Source organism: Bos indicus x Bos taurus, chromosome 26, assembly GCF_003369695.1.
Source record: "Bos indicus x Bos taurus breed Angus x Brahman F1 hybrid chromosome 26, Bos_hybrid_MaternalHap_v2.0, whole genome shotgun sequence".
In the NCBI taxonomy this organism is placed as follows: domain Eukaryota; kingdom Metazoa; phylum Chordata; class Mammalia; order Artiodactyla; family Bovidae; genus Bos; species Bos indicus x Bos taurus.
In genome coordinates, this window is record NC_040101.1 from 48,436,317 (window position 1) to 48,451,851 (window position 15,535).

At 39.2% G+C, this 15,535-nt stretch overlaps 1 pseudogene; it reads left to right on the forward strand.

The window, feature by feature from the left end:
• The first annotated feature begins 13,909 nt into the window (after positions 1-13,909).
• LOC113884361 lies at positions 13,910-15,291 on the forward strand (annotated as a pseudogene).
• The last annotated feature ends 244 nt before the right edge of the window (positions 15,292-15,535 follow it).

Below are 15,535 nucleotides of genomic sequence, written 5' to 3' on the forward strand. Positions count from 1 at the left end.
AAGTTTCTTATTCCAAGAAAATGTGGAAAAGGAGCAAAACTTACCTCTATATGTGGTTCTTTGATCTGGCTTAGGGTAAAACATCTGAATTACTTTAGTATTTACTCCACGGAGGCCGCGATTTGAAGCAAAGACATATATTCTCATCCTTTTTAAGTGTCTGTTTGCCAGAATCCTTGATCAAGAGCATTGATAATCTGGTGCCAGGTATTTTCCCCAATTCATGCTGTACTGACAAAGAAGAATTTAGAATGAAATGCCAGGCAAGAATTCTTCCCTTCCTTCCTGAAGTCATATTTTTATGGCTATAATTTTGGCACACTAGTTATCAGTCTATGATTGCAAGTAGAAAAGAAAAAATTAATAAAGTTTAAATTGAAATGTATTTAAAGTGACAAGTAACAGTTTAATGTATATCTTTAGGTCTTCTTTTCATAACTGAGCTCTACTGTACCATATTAATGTGATTTACACACCTAAGCAGTTATTCATCAGTTCAGTTCAGTTGCTTAGTCGTGCCCAACTCTTTGCAACCCCATGGAATGCAGTACACCAGAAGAATTAGCTCTGTTTTAGCTGTCCATTGAGTTGGTGAGGCCATTCAGTCTTCTCATCCTCTGTCATCCCCTTCTCCTCCTGCCTTCAATCTTTCCCAGTATCAGGGTCTTTTCTAATGAGTCAGCTTTTCACATCAGGTGGCCAAACTACTGGAGCTTCAGCTTCAACATCAGTCCTTCCAGTGAATATTCAGGACTGATTTCCTTTACAATGGACTGGTTTGATCTCCTTGCAGTCCAAGGGACCCTCAAGAGTCTTCTCCAACACCACAGTTCAAACGCATCAATTATTTGGTGCTCAGCTTTCTTTATAGTCTAACTCTCACATCCATACATGACTACTGGAAAAACCATAGGTTTAACTAGACAGACCTTTGTTGGCAAAGTAATGTCTCTGTTTTTTAATATGCTGTCTAGGTTGGTCATAACTTTCCTTCCAAGGAGCAAGCATCTTCTAGTTTCATGGCTGCAGTCACCATCTGCAGTGATTTTGGAGCCCAAAAAATAGTCTGCCACTGTTTCCATTGTTTCCCCATCTATTTGTCATGAAGTGATGGGACAAGATGCCATGGTCTTAGTTTCCTGAATGTTGAGCTTTAAGCCAACGTTTTCATTCTCCTTTTTCACTTTCATCAAGTGGCTCTTTAGTTTTTCTTCACTTGCTGCCATAATGGTGGTGTTATCTGCCTATGTGAGGTTATTGATATGAATGATGAGGTTATTGTCACAAATTATGGATGGATGTTCGTGGCATTGTACAGGAGGCAGGGATCAGACCATCCCCAAGAAAAAGAAATGCAAAAAGGCAAAATGGTGGTCTGAGGAGGCCTTACAAATAGCTGTGAAAAGAAGAGAAGAGAAAGGCAAAGGAGAAAAGCAAATACATACCCATTTAAACGCAGAGTTCCAAAGAATAGCAAGGAGAGATAACAAAGACTTCCTCCGTGATCAATGCAAAGAAATAGAGGAAAACAATAGCATGGGAAAGACTAGAGATCTCTTCAAGCAATTATCCATATATATTAGTAATTCTTCAAGATCATATTAATTATATAAAGTCCCACTATTTAGTGGGATTAAATTTCAAATTACAAGGACTTCAAAATCTTTAAATTGAATGGGTATCACCTACAAAAAGCCCAGTTTGCATAAATGCACTCAACATGATCCAGTTGCCCTGTGAAGTTCTATTTTATGTCAATCAGGTTAAGTTAATTTTAGCATAATATGATATTATATATTAAGAAAAATTTAATGAATACAGAAACTGTTATTTCTCTTCATCTTTGCCCCTCTCTTGTAATCATCAGTCATATAATTTCAAGAGGATGTATCCAGATGAATTAAACTCTAAACTGTTGTTACAGGGTGGTATCACTTTAAAAAGCAAAATATCCTCTGTGCATTGTCAAGACCATCCTACAATATTCTAATTTTAGGTAATGTTAAGTTTTCAGGGCCATATTTCTTTTTCTTAGATACATACTTTCAATAAAACATCCATACTGTTTATTGCATATGCAGCATAATTACTTTCATAATGGATTGAATGTATCGAGTTAAAAAAAAAAAAAAAAGATATCTGAAGTCCTAATCACCCCTACCTTCCAGTACCTCAAATATGACTTCATTTGGAAATATGATCTTTAAAATAGAGGTAATAAAATTAATCATTTGGGTGAACCCTAATCCAATACAATGGTGTCATTATTAAAAAATATGGATATAGGCACAGACACACAGAAGAACGATGATGAAGGGACATAGTGAAATACCACTTGAAGATAGAGGCAGAGGTTGGAATTAGGAAGCCACCTATCAAGTAACATCTGGGGCTGTCAGAAGCTTAAAGATGAAAGGAGAAATTTTTCTTACAGTTTTCAGAGGGAGTGTCGTCTTACCAATACCTTGATTTCATAATTTAGCCTCCAGAAGTACGAGACAATAAATTCCTGTTGTTCAAAGCCACCAAGTTTCTGGTATTTTGTTATTGTACTACAGCCATATGAAAATAATATACCTTTCATTTCATTTCCAAAGATTCAACCAACCACAGATCATGTAGTACTATAATATTTACCAATGAAAAAAACTCTATGCAGAAGTGGACTCCCGAAGCTCTAATTCATGTTATTTAAGGACCAACTGTATTATATTTTGTCTTTCACAGATGTATTTTTACTTTTATAGATGACAATACAGAAGCACACAATAGTTGAAAATAATGGCCCCAAGGATAAAATACTTCCTTAGGTAAGTTACCTTTGTCCATCTTTCATGTTGATGTTGATTTCACCTTGCTTGATCTGTTATAAACCATTCAAGAATAGATGTGATTTACCTGGGAGCCAGGTTCACACTTTCCATTTCCTCAGAAAAAGGGGGCTAATGGAAGGAACTGAACAAGAAAACAGTCACTTTTCTCTATCCAAGAGGCTGTTTCTTCCTGCCTCTATGTTTCAGTTCATTCTAGAGATAATGTTAAGACAAGCAGTAAAAACTTCCTCAGGACTTACTTAGCAGGTATGCACATTTCTTTCTATGCTTTGATGTTAAATTGGACTATCAATTCAGGAGAGTGTGACCAAATATTTTATTTATTCCATTTGCTCATTTTCAAGAGATGTTAGAATAATCGTCATAATACACCAGTGTGTCTAAAATGCCTGTTCTACATAGTTGTCACACATTAATAATGACAAAACAACCAGAAACTAACCTCAATTAATAATTCCATTCAACTTAGACTTGTAGATTATCACAAAAGTTTCTCAAAACTAAAAAAATCTGAGATTTTATCTATTTTCAAAGAAGAATTTCACCTACCATGGTGTCATGAATGTTGGCAGAAGGCTTAAGACTCCTTCATCAGAGACAAAGAACTCTGTTACTCCCAGAAACAGCAATAGTCAGAGTACTAACATTTTCTTTTACTGGTCCCATAGGCCCTAATTCCCAGAGGGCTACATGGAAAGAAGCAGTTGACAGGTGCATTGGCAAGGGATATCATTACAAGACAGGAACACTGAAGTTAGAAAATCTGAATGTCTTATAGTGGGCAGTAAACATGACTACCCTTTGCTCTAGATTTTATCGCTATCTTCCAAGACTAAAGGTAAACATGCTCTTTGCTCTAAGGGACATTATATCTCCTTTCCAAAGATGTTCTCTGTGCAAATATCATTGAAAATACAGTCAATAAAAACTCAGTTAATTTCTTTCCCCACAAAACATGCAGAAATACAAGAAACCCATGGAGAATATTCTCCACCCAAAGCCTCCAAAAAGTGGTCAAGTAAACTATTTAGTTGTTTTATGAAGATTTAGCAATATCAACAACAATTAACTATTCTCAAATTAATATTAATAATGTCAATGAAGAAATATTACAGGATTAAGAATGGAAAAGCCAAAAGACTACATAAAAGACAACAGATGATAAAAGAGCAAGTTAAATAAACATCAGATTGATATTATTGGATCCTTCACTTTTGGTCAAGGTATAGTTATGGGGATAGGAATTACCCTGTCACTTAAAATAAATGAAAAACTAGACATGCACATGAAACAGTTTTTATTAAGACATTGTTCAACAGACAATATAGGGCAAAGATCCACGAGATGGGATAAATAATGAAGTGATCCTTATGACTGCCTTAACTTACAGTCTCAAGGTAGTTTCCAGGCTGTGTCTCAGAGACATACAACACCCATCCTGGAAGTTCACTTGAAATGAAGAGATGGGGCTAGAAATCTAGGGAGGCCAAGGGGAGGGAGAGTATGTAGGGCAGAATACAGGAGAGGAGGGAACTGTATAGAGAGATACTAGCTGTAGAGATGTGAACAAGAGTCCTTCTCGTGTCTTTCAATTAGTACAACAATATATGTGAAGAGACTGCTGGACTCTAGAGAAAAGGCACTCAAAAAGAGCAGAGGGAATATCAACAAAGTCATACAAGGATAAGATAGTTCTCTTTTCCACCACCTAAACTAGATAAAATATTTTTGACTTTGGATTAGGCAAATTTTTCTTATTTATATCAAATGTTCAGATCATAAAAATAAACTATTAATCAATTAGGATATATCAAAATCAAGAATATCTGCTCTTCAAAAGACAGCTAAGATAATATAATAGTAATAACAATATTAATTGCAGATTGGAATAAATTATCTGAAGATATTATATTTAATAAATGCTTGTATTCACATATACAAAGACTCAGAAAATGAGGAAAACAAACAGTAAATTATTTTAATGGCAAATTATTTGAGCTGTTACTTTACCAAATAAAATATATGGATGGAAAATATGCACATGAAAAAATGCTCAACATTATTATTTGCAAATTAATCATTAATTAAAATCACCAAGACATACTATAACACTCCTATAAAATGCCTAAAATTAATGAGACTGATCATACCAAGCATTGAGGACAAGGAATAATTGCAGTTCTTTTACATTACTGTGGGATTGTAAAGCAACAGAAACACTGAAAAACAATGTGTTGATTTCTTCAAAAGTTCCAGACACTTCCATATAATCCAACCTGCACATTTACAAGAATTTACCCTTAAGAAATGAAGGCACATGTACCAACCTGCACACTTACAAGAATTTACCCTTAAGAAATGAAGACACGGGGGTGGTCCTAAGATGGCGGAGAAATAGGATAGGGAGACCACTTTTTCCCCCACAAATTCATGAAAAGAACATTTGAACGCTGAGTAAATTCCACAAAACAACTTCTGAATGCCAGCAGAGGACATCAGGCACCCAGAAAAGCAGCCTATTGTCTTCAAAAGGAGGTAGCAAAAAATACAAAAGATAAAAAGAGAGACAGAAGAGGTAGAGACGGAGCTCCATCCTGGGAAGGGAATCTTAAAAAAGAGAGGTTTCCAAACACCAGGAAAAACTCACTGCTGAGTCTGTGGTGAGCCTTGGAACCACAGAGGGCAACGTAACCGGAAGGGAAAATAAATAAATAGTTAAAACCCACAGATTACGTGCCCAATGGTAACTCCCCCAGCGGAGAAGCAGTGTAGACGCCTACATTCGCCACTAGCAAGCGGGGGCTGGGCAGGGAGGCGCTGGCTGCATTGCTTAGAGTAAGGACCAGCCTGAATGCCCCAAGGGCAATCTGAGGGAACTAACTTGGGATAGCAAACCAGACTGTGGGACAGCTACCACGCAAAAAGCCCTAACCTAAGATACCACCAGGCCCGCGCACAGAACAAAGGACTGAGCAGAGCTAGCCAGCTGCAGACCGGCCATCCCCTTCCTGAAACACACAGGCGAGGGCAGCCAGAGCCAGAAGTGGGCAATCACAGCCCCAGAGAGGCATTATCTACAAAACTGCAAGCAGGCTTCATTGCTAACCAAGACTTCTTGGGATTCTAGACTGTCGACATCCACCTGAGAAGGTGTGTCAGTTGTACACCCAGAAAACCGAGCGTCAGGGACAGGGGAGGAGATAAATCACAGCAACCGTGCTCGCCAAACAAACACCTGGTCATCTGAGCTGCTCAGACATGGGAAGGGCACAAAACGTAGGCCCAACCAAGTCTGCACCTCTGAGGACTACCCAAGTACCTGAACCTGAGCGGCTTAGACCTGGGAAGTGCATAAAACCCAGGGCTGGCCTCAGCCCGTTCCTGGCAGAGCAACCTAGAGCCTAAGCAGTGTAGACAGGGAAAGCACAGATGCCGTGAGCGGGGGCAAACCCAGTGTGGCTGAGACAATGTGAGCACACGCCAGTGTTTTTTGTTTGCAGTGTCCCTCCCTTGGAGAAGGCAATGGCAACCCACTCCAGTGTTCTTGCCTGGAGAATCCCAGGGACGGCAGAGCCTGGTAGGCTGCCATCTATGGGGTCGCACAGAGTCGGACACGACTGAAGTGACTTAGCAAAAGTAGCAGTCCCTCCTTTCCCACAGCACCTGAACAAGTGAGCCTAAAACAGTGTCCACTGCCGCCCCCTTGTGTCAGGGCGGAAATTAGACAATGAAGAGACCAGCAAACATAAGAAGCTACAACAGAGGGAACCTCCTTGCAAGTGAAAGGTGCATTAGATTAAAACCCTGTAGTTAGTACCAACTACATAGGAAGGGGCCTGTAGATCTTGAGAAATATAAGCCAGATCAAGGAACTATCCGAAAATGAACTTCATATAAATATATTTTATAATTTGTGTGACTTTTTCTTTCTTCCCTTTAATATTGTATTTTTGAGAACCCAAGCTCTACCCTAGATTCTTAATATTTGCTTTTTGGTATTTGTTATCAATTTTGTACCTTTAAGAACCCAATCTTCAGGACCGATTTTTACTAGGGAGAGAGATTACTGGCTCGACTGCTCTCTCCCCCTTTGGACTCTCCTTTTTGTCCACCAGGTGGCCTCTATCTCCTCCCTCCCCCTTCTCTTCTCTACTCTACTCTGTGAATCTCTTTGTGTGTTCCAGGCTGTGGAGAACACTTAGGAAACTGTTTACTGGCTGGATCTGTCTCTCTCCTTTGGATTCCCTCTTTTCTCCTCCTGGCCACCTCTGTCTCCTTCCTCCCTCTTCTCTTCTCTGTGTAACTCCGTGAACACCTCTGAGTGGTCCAGACTGTGGAGCACACATAAGGAAGTGATTACTGGCTAGCTTGCTCTCTCTTTTGATTCTGCCTCATCTCATCCTAGTCACCTCTATCTCCCTCCTCCCTCTTCTCTTCTCCATGTAACTCTGTCAACCTCTCTGGGTGTCCCTCACCATGGAGAAACCTTTCATCTTTAACCTAGATGTTTTATCAACAGTGCTGTATAGATAGAGAAGTCTTGAGGCTACTGTAAATGTAAGACTGAAAACCAGAAGCAGGAAGCGTAAGTCCAAATCCTGAAAACACCAGAGAACTCCTGACTCCAGGGAACATTAATCAACAGGAGCTCATCAAACACCTCCATACCTACACTGAAACCAAGCATCACCCAAGGGACAACAAGTTGCAGAGAGAGACATATCACACAAATTATCCCACAACACAGGAACATAGCACTGAGCTTCAATATACAGGCTGCCCAAAGTCACACCAAATTCATTGACATCTCATAACTCATTACTGGACACTTCATTGCACTCCAGAGAGAAGAAATCCAGCTCCACCCACCAGAACACTGACATAAATTTCCCTACACAGGAAACCTTGACAAGCCACCCTAACCAGGAAACCTTGACAAGCCACCAGTACAACCCCACCCACAGCAAGGAAACTCCACAATAAAGAGAACTCCACAAACTGCCAAAATACAGAAAGACCACCCCAAACACAGCAATATAAACAAGATGAAGAGACAGAGGAATACCCAGCAGGTAAAGGAATAGGATAAATGCCCACCAAACCGAACAGCAGAGGAAGAGATAGGGAATCTACCTGATAAAGAATTCTGAATAATGACAGTGAAAATGATCCAAAATCTTGAAAACAAAATGGAATCACAGATAAATAGCCTGGACACAAGGATTGAGAAGATGCTAGAAACGTTTAAAAAGGACCTAGAAGAAATAAAAAAGAGTCAATATATAATGAATAATGCAATAGATGATATAAAAAAACACTCTGGAGGGAAAAAAATAGTTGAATAAAGGAGGCAGAAGATAGGGTTAGGGAGGTAGAAGATAGAATGGTAGAAATAAATGAATCAGAGAGGAAAAAAGAAAAACAAATTAAAAGAAATGAGGACAATGTCAGAGACCTCTGGGACAATGTTAAACTCCCCAACATTCTAATCATAGGAGTCCCAGAAGAAGAAGATGAAAAAAAAAAAAGACCATGAGAAAATACTTCCGGAGATAATAGTTGAAAACTTCCCTAAAATGGGGAAGGAAATAATTACCCAAGTCCAAGAAACCCAGAGAGTCCCAAACAGAATAAACCCAAGGCAAAACACCCCAAGACACATATTAATCAAATTAACAAAGATCAAACACAAAGAACAAATATTAAAAGCAGCAAGGGAAAAACAACAAATAACACACAAGGGGATTTCCATAAGGATAACAGCTGATCTTTCAAAAGAAACTCTTCAGGCCAGGAGGGAATGGTGGGACATACTTAAAGTGATGAAAGAAAATAACCTACAGCCCAGATTACTGTACCCAGCAAGGATGTCATTCAAATATGAAGGAGAAATCAAAAGCTTTGTAGACAAGCAAAAGGTGAGAGAATTCAGCACCACCAAACCAGCTCTCCAACAAATGCTAAAGGATCTTCTCTAGACAGGAAACACAGAAAGGGTGTATAAACTTGAATGCAAAACAGTTAAGTAAATAGCAACCAGGATCATACTTATCAATAATTTCCTTAAACGTAAATGGGTTGAATGCCCCAACCAAAAGACAAACACTGGCTGAATGGATACAAAAACAAGACCCCTAGATATGTTTCTACAAGAGACCCACCTCAAAACAAGGGACACATACAGACTGAAAGTGAAGGGCTGTAAAAAGAGATTCCACGCAAATAGAGACCAAAAGAAAGCAGGAGTAGCAATACTCATATCAGATAAAATAGACGTTAAAACAAAGGCTATGAAAAGAGACAAAGAAGGACACTACATAATGATCAAAGGATCAATCCTAGAAGATATAACAATTATAAATATATATGCACCCAACATAGGAGCACCACAATATGTAAGACAAATGCTAACAAGTATGAAAGAGGAAATTAGCAATAACACAATAATAGTGGGAGACTTTAATACCCCACTCACACCTATGGGTAGAGCACTAAGCAGAAAATTAACAAGGAAACACAAACTTTAAATGATACAATAGACCAGTTAGACCTAATTGATATCTATAGGACATTTCACCCCAAAACAATGAATTTCACCTTTTTCTCAAGTGCACGCGGAACCTTTTCCAGGATAGATCACATCCTGGGCCATAAATCTAGCCTTGGTAAATTCAAAAAAATTGAAATCATTCCAAACATCTTTTCTGACCACAATGCAGTAAGATTAGATCTCAATTACAGGAGAAAAACTATTAAAAATTCCAACATATGGAGGCTGAACAACACGCTGCTAAATAACCAACAAATCACAGAAGAAATCAAAAAAGAAATCAAAATATGCATAGAAATGAATGAAAATGAAAACACAACAACCCAAAACCTGTGGGACACTGTAAAAGCAATGCTAAGGGGAAGGTTCATAGTAATACAGGCATACCTCAAGAAACAAGAAAAAAGTCAAATAAATAACCTAACTCTACACCTAAAGCAACTAGAAAAGGAAGAAATGAAGAACCCCAGGGTCAGTAGAAGGAAAGAAATCTTAAAAATTAGGGCAGAAATAAATGCAAAAGAAACAAAAGAGACCATAGCAAAAATCAAAAAAGCTAAAAGCTAGTTCTTTGAGAGGATAAATAAAATTGACAAACCATTAGCCAGACTCATCAAGAAACAAAGGGAGAAAAATCAAATCAATAAAATTAGAAATGAAAATGGAGAGATCACAATAGACAACACAGAAGTACAAAGGACCGTAAGAGATTACTATCAGCAATTATATGCCAATAAAATGGACACCTTGGGAGAAATGGACAAATTCTTAGAAAAGTACAACTTTCCAAAACTGAACCAGGAAGAAATAGAAAATCTTCACAGACCCATCACAAGCACGGAAATTGAAACTGTAATCAGAAATCTTCCAGCAAACAAAAGCCCAGGTCCAGACGGCTTCACAGCTGAATTCTACCAAAAATTTAGAGAAGAGCTAACCCTACTCAAATTCTTCCAGAAAATTGCAGAGGAAGGTAAACTTCCAAACTCATTCTATGAGGCCACCATCACCCTAATACCAAAACCTGACAAAGATTCCACAAAAAGAAAACTACAGGCCAATATCACGGATGAACATGGATGCAAAAATTCTTAACAAAATTCTAGCAATCAGAATCCAACAACACATTAAAAAGATCATACCTTATTACCAAGTGGGCTTTATCCCAGGGATGCAAGGATTCTTCAATATCCACAAATAAATCAATGTAATACACCACATTAACAAACTGAAAAATAAAAGCCATATTATTATCTCAATAGATGCAGAGAAAACCTTTGACAAAATTCAACACCCATTTATGATAAAAATTCTCCAGAAAGCAAAAACAGAAGGAACATACCTCAACATAATAAAAGCTATATATGACAAACCCACAGCAAACATTATCCTCAATGATGAAAAAATAAAAGCATTTCCCCTAAAGTCAGGAACAAGACAAGGGTGCCCACTTTCACCACTGCTATTCAACATAGTTTTGGCCGCAGCAATCAGAGCAGAAAAAGAAATAAAAGGAATCTAAATTGGAAAAGAAGAAGAAAAACTCTCACTGTTTTCAGATGACACGATCCTCTACATAGAAAACACTAAGGACTCCACCAGAAAATTACTAGAGCTAATCACTGAATATCGGAGAAGGCAATGGCATCCTACTCCAGTATTCTTGCCTGGAAAATCCCATGGGCGGAGGAGCCTGGTAGGCTGCAGTCCATGGGGTCGCAAAGAGTCGGACACGACTGAGCGACTTAACTTTCATTTTCACTTTCATGTGTTGGAGAAGGAAATGGCAGCCCACTCCAGTGTTCTTGCCTGGAGAATCCCAGGGACGAGGGAGCCTGGTGAGCTGCTGTCTATGGGGTCACACAGAGTCGGACATGACTGAAGCGACTTGGCAGCAGCAGCAGCAATCAATGAATATAGTAAATTTGCAGGGTATAAAATCAACATACAGAAATCCCTTGCATTCCTATACACTAATAATGATAAAATAGAAAGAGAAATTAAGGAAACAATTCCATTCACCATTGCAACGGAAAGAATAAAATAATTAGGAATATATCTACCTAAAGAAACAAAAGACCTATATATAGAAAACTATAAAACCCTGGTGAAAGAAATCAAAGAGGACACTAATAGATGGAGAAATATACCTGTTCACGGATTGGAAGAATCAATATAGTGAAAATGAGTATACTACCCAAAGCAATCTATAGATACAATGCAATTCCTATCAAGTTACAACCGTATTTTTCACAGAGCTAGAACAAATAATTTCACAATTTGTATGGAAATACAAAAAACCACGAATAGCCAAAGCAATCTTGAGAAAGAAGAATGGATCTGGAGGAATCAACCTGACTGACTTCAGGCTCTACTACAAAGCCACAGTCATCAAGACAGTATGGTACTGGTGCAAAGACAGAAATATAGATCAATGGAACAAAATAGAAAGCCCAGAGATAAATCCACGCACCTATGGACACCTTATCTTTGACAAAGGCAGCAAAAATACACCATGGATTAAAGACAATCTCTTTAAAAAGTGGTGCTGGGAAAACTGGTCAACCACTTGTAAAAGAATGAAACTAGAACACTTTCTCAGAGAAGGCAATGGCACCCCACTCCAGTACTCTTGCCTGGAAAATCCCATGGGCAGAGGAGCCTGGTAGGCTACAGTCCACGGGGTCGCTAAGAGTCGTACACAACTGAGCGACTTCACTTTCACTTTTCACTTTCATGCATTGGAGAAGGAAATGGCAACCCACTCCAGTGTTCTTGCCTAAAGAATCCCAGGGACAGAGCATCCTTCTGGGCTGCTGTCTACAGGGTCGCACAGGTTTGGACACGACTGAAGTGACTCAGCAGCAGAACACTTTCTAACACCATACACAGAAATAAACTCAAAATGGATTAAAGATCTAAACGTAAGAGCAGAAACTATAAAACTCCTAGAGGATAACATAGGCAAAACACTCTCCGACATAAATCACAGCATGATCCTCTATGACCCACCTCCCAGAATATTGGAAATAAAAACAAAAATAAACAAATGGGACCTAATTAAACTTAAAAGCTTCTGCAAAACAAAGGAAACTATAAGCAAGATGAAAAGATAGACTTCAGAATGGGAGAAAACAATAGCAAACAAAGCAACTGACAAATAATTAATCTCAAAAATATATAAGCAACTCCTGCAGCTCAATTCCAATAAAATAAATGGCCCAATCAAAAAAATGGGCCAAAGAACAAAACAGATATTTCTCCAAAGAAGACATACAGATGGCTAACAAACACATGAAAAGATGGTCAACATCGCTCATTATCAGAGAAATGCAAATAAAAACCACAATGAGGTACCATTTCACACCAGTCAGAATGGCTGCTATCCAAAAATCTACAAGCAATAAATGCTGGAAAGGGTGTGGAGAAATAGGAACCCTCTTACACTGTTGGTGGGAATGCAAACTAGTACAGCCACTATGGAGAACAGTGTGGAGATTCCTTAAAATAGAAAATAGAACTGCCGTATGACCCAGCAATCCCACTGTTGGGCATACACACTGAGGAAACCAGAATAGAAAGAGAAACGTGTACCCCAATGTTCATCGCAGCACTGTTTATAATAGCCAGGACATGGAAGCAAGCTAGATGTCCATCAGCAGATGAATGGATAAGAAAGCAGTGGTACATATACACAATGGAGTATTACTCAGCCATTAAAAAGAATGCATTTAAATCAGTTGAATGCATTTGAATCAATGCAATTGAATCAGTTCTAATGAGGTGGATGAAACTGGAGCCTATTATACAGAGTGAAGTAAGCCAGAAAGAAAAACACCAATACAGTATACTAATGCATATATATGGAATTTAGAAAGATGGTAATGATAACCCAGTATTGGAGACAGGGAAAGAGACACAGATGTATAGAACAGTCTTTTGGACTCTGTGGGAGAGGGCGAGGGTGGGATGATTTGGGAGAATGACATTTAAACATGTATAATATCATACGTGAAACAAATCACCAGTCCAGATTCAATGCATGATACAGGATGCTCGGGGCTGGTGCACTGGGATGACCCAAAGGGATGGTAGGGGGAGGGAGGTGGGAGGAGGTTCAGGATGGGGAACAGGTGTACACCCATCGTGGATTCATGTTGATGTATGCCAAAACCAATACAATATTGTAATTAGCCTCTAATTAAAATAAATAAATTTATATTAAAAAAATGAAGACACATGTACATACAAAGATTTTACAAAAAAAGATCACAACGTATTTATTCATAACAGCTAAAAACCAGAAACAGTGCAAGTGTCAGTTAACAAATGACTTAATGAAAGAATTAAGGTATGTCTATATAACGAATTAAAACTAAAATACAATTAAGTGGAATAGAAAAGAATAAGCACAACAATATGGTATATCTCAAATTTTGAGATTAAGTTGAGTCAAAGAAGTCAAACCAAAAAGAAAAAAAGTATATATTATCTAATTCAAATACATAATATAACAGAAAATACAAACAAACCTATGTTGACAGAAATTACGCACGCCAAAGCGGGAATCCGGGAGGCAGGCACCTCTGCAATTAATGCATGCATTTAAAACTCCCGAACCTGCAGACGCCATGCACAGGAAACACCTCCAGGAGATACCTGACCAGAGTAGCAACGTTACCACCAGTTTCACGTGAGGATGGTATTCTAGCAAGACTTCTGAACTGCTTTCAGGCACGGGGGTCTCCGCCCTGGAGAAGGAGGAGGTAGACAGTGAGAACATCCCCCAGGAACTGCTTTCAAACCTGGGCCACCCACAAAGCCCCCCACGAAAACGGCTGAAAAGCAAAGGGAATGACAAGGACTTTGTGATTGTCCGCAGACCTAAGCTAAACCGAGAGAACTTTCCAGGTGTTTCTTGGGACTCCCTTCCAGACGAGCTGCTCTTAGGAATCTTTTCCTTTCTGTGCCTCCCTGAACTCCTGAAAGTCTCCAGTGTTTGTAAGAGATGGTATCATCTAGCGTTTGACGAGTCTCTCTGGCAAGACTGTAGACCTCGTGGGCAGAAACCTCTACCCAGATGTGGTTGGTCGGCTTTTGTCCCGAGGGGTGGTTGCCTTCCGCTGTCCACGATCATTTATGGACCAACCGTCAGTTGATCATTTCAGCCCTTTCCGACTACAGCGCCTAGACCTGTCGAACTCTGTGATCTATGCGTCTACCCTGCACGGCCTTCTGTCTCACTGCTCCAAGTTGCAGAATCTCAGCCTGGAAGGCCTCCGACTTTCAGATCCGGTTGTTGATAATCTTGCTCAGAACACAAATTTACCACGACTAAACCTTTCTGGGTGTTCTGGATTCTCTGAATCTGCCCTGAAGACTTTGCTGAGCAACTGTTCCAGATTGGATGAACTGAACCTCTCTTGGTGCTATGATTTCACTGAAAAGCCTGTACAGGTGGCTGTTGCACATGTGTCAGAGACTATCACCCAGCTGAAGCTCAGCGGGTACCGAAAGAATCTGCAGAGATCAGATGTCTCTACCTTAGTTAGAAGATGTCCCAACCTTGTCCACCTAGACTTAAGTGATAGTGTCATGCTGAAAAATGACTGCTTTCCAGAATTTTACCAACTCGATTACCTCCAACACCTATCACTCAGTCGGTGCTATGACATAATACCTGAAACTTTACTTGAACTTGGAGAAATTCCCACATTAAAAACACTACAAGTCTTTGGAATTGTACCAGATGGTACCCTTCAACTGTTAAAGGAAGCCCTCCCTCATCTACAGATTAATTGCTCCCATTTCACCACCATCGCCAGGCCAACCATTGGCAACAAGAAGAAGCAAGAGATATGGGGCATCAAATGCCTACTGTCACTGGAGAAGCCCAGTTGCCTATGAAGCCTCTATTGCAAGATGGTGTCTCCTCTTTTTTTGAACAGGGAAAGTAAGCAGGAAGCCCAATTGTGGAGAGCTCAGCTATTTTTATTCTTGGTTTTCTGTTGCCTTCCTTCTACAAGTATATTAGAGAACCACTGGAGACAGAAAACTATGAAGTGTTGCTTTTTAGAAATGACTATGAAAGCTGTTATCACTGCTATACCCTTAAGAGCCTCAGCTCTACGCTTTTTGAAATTTTAGGGAG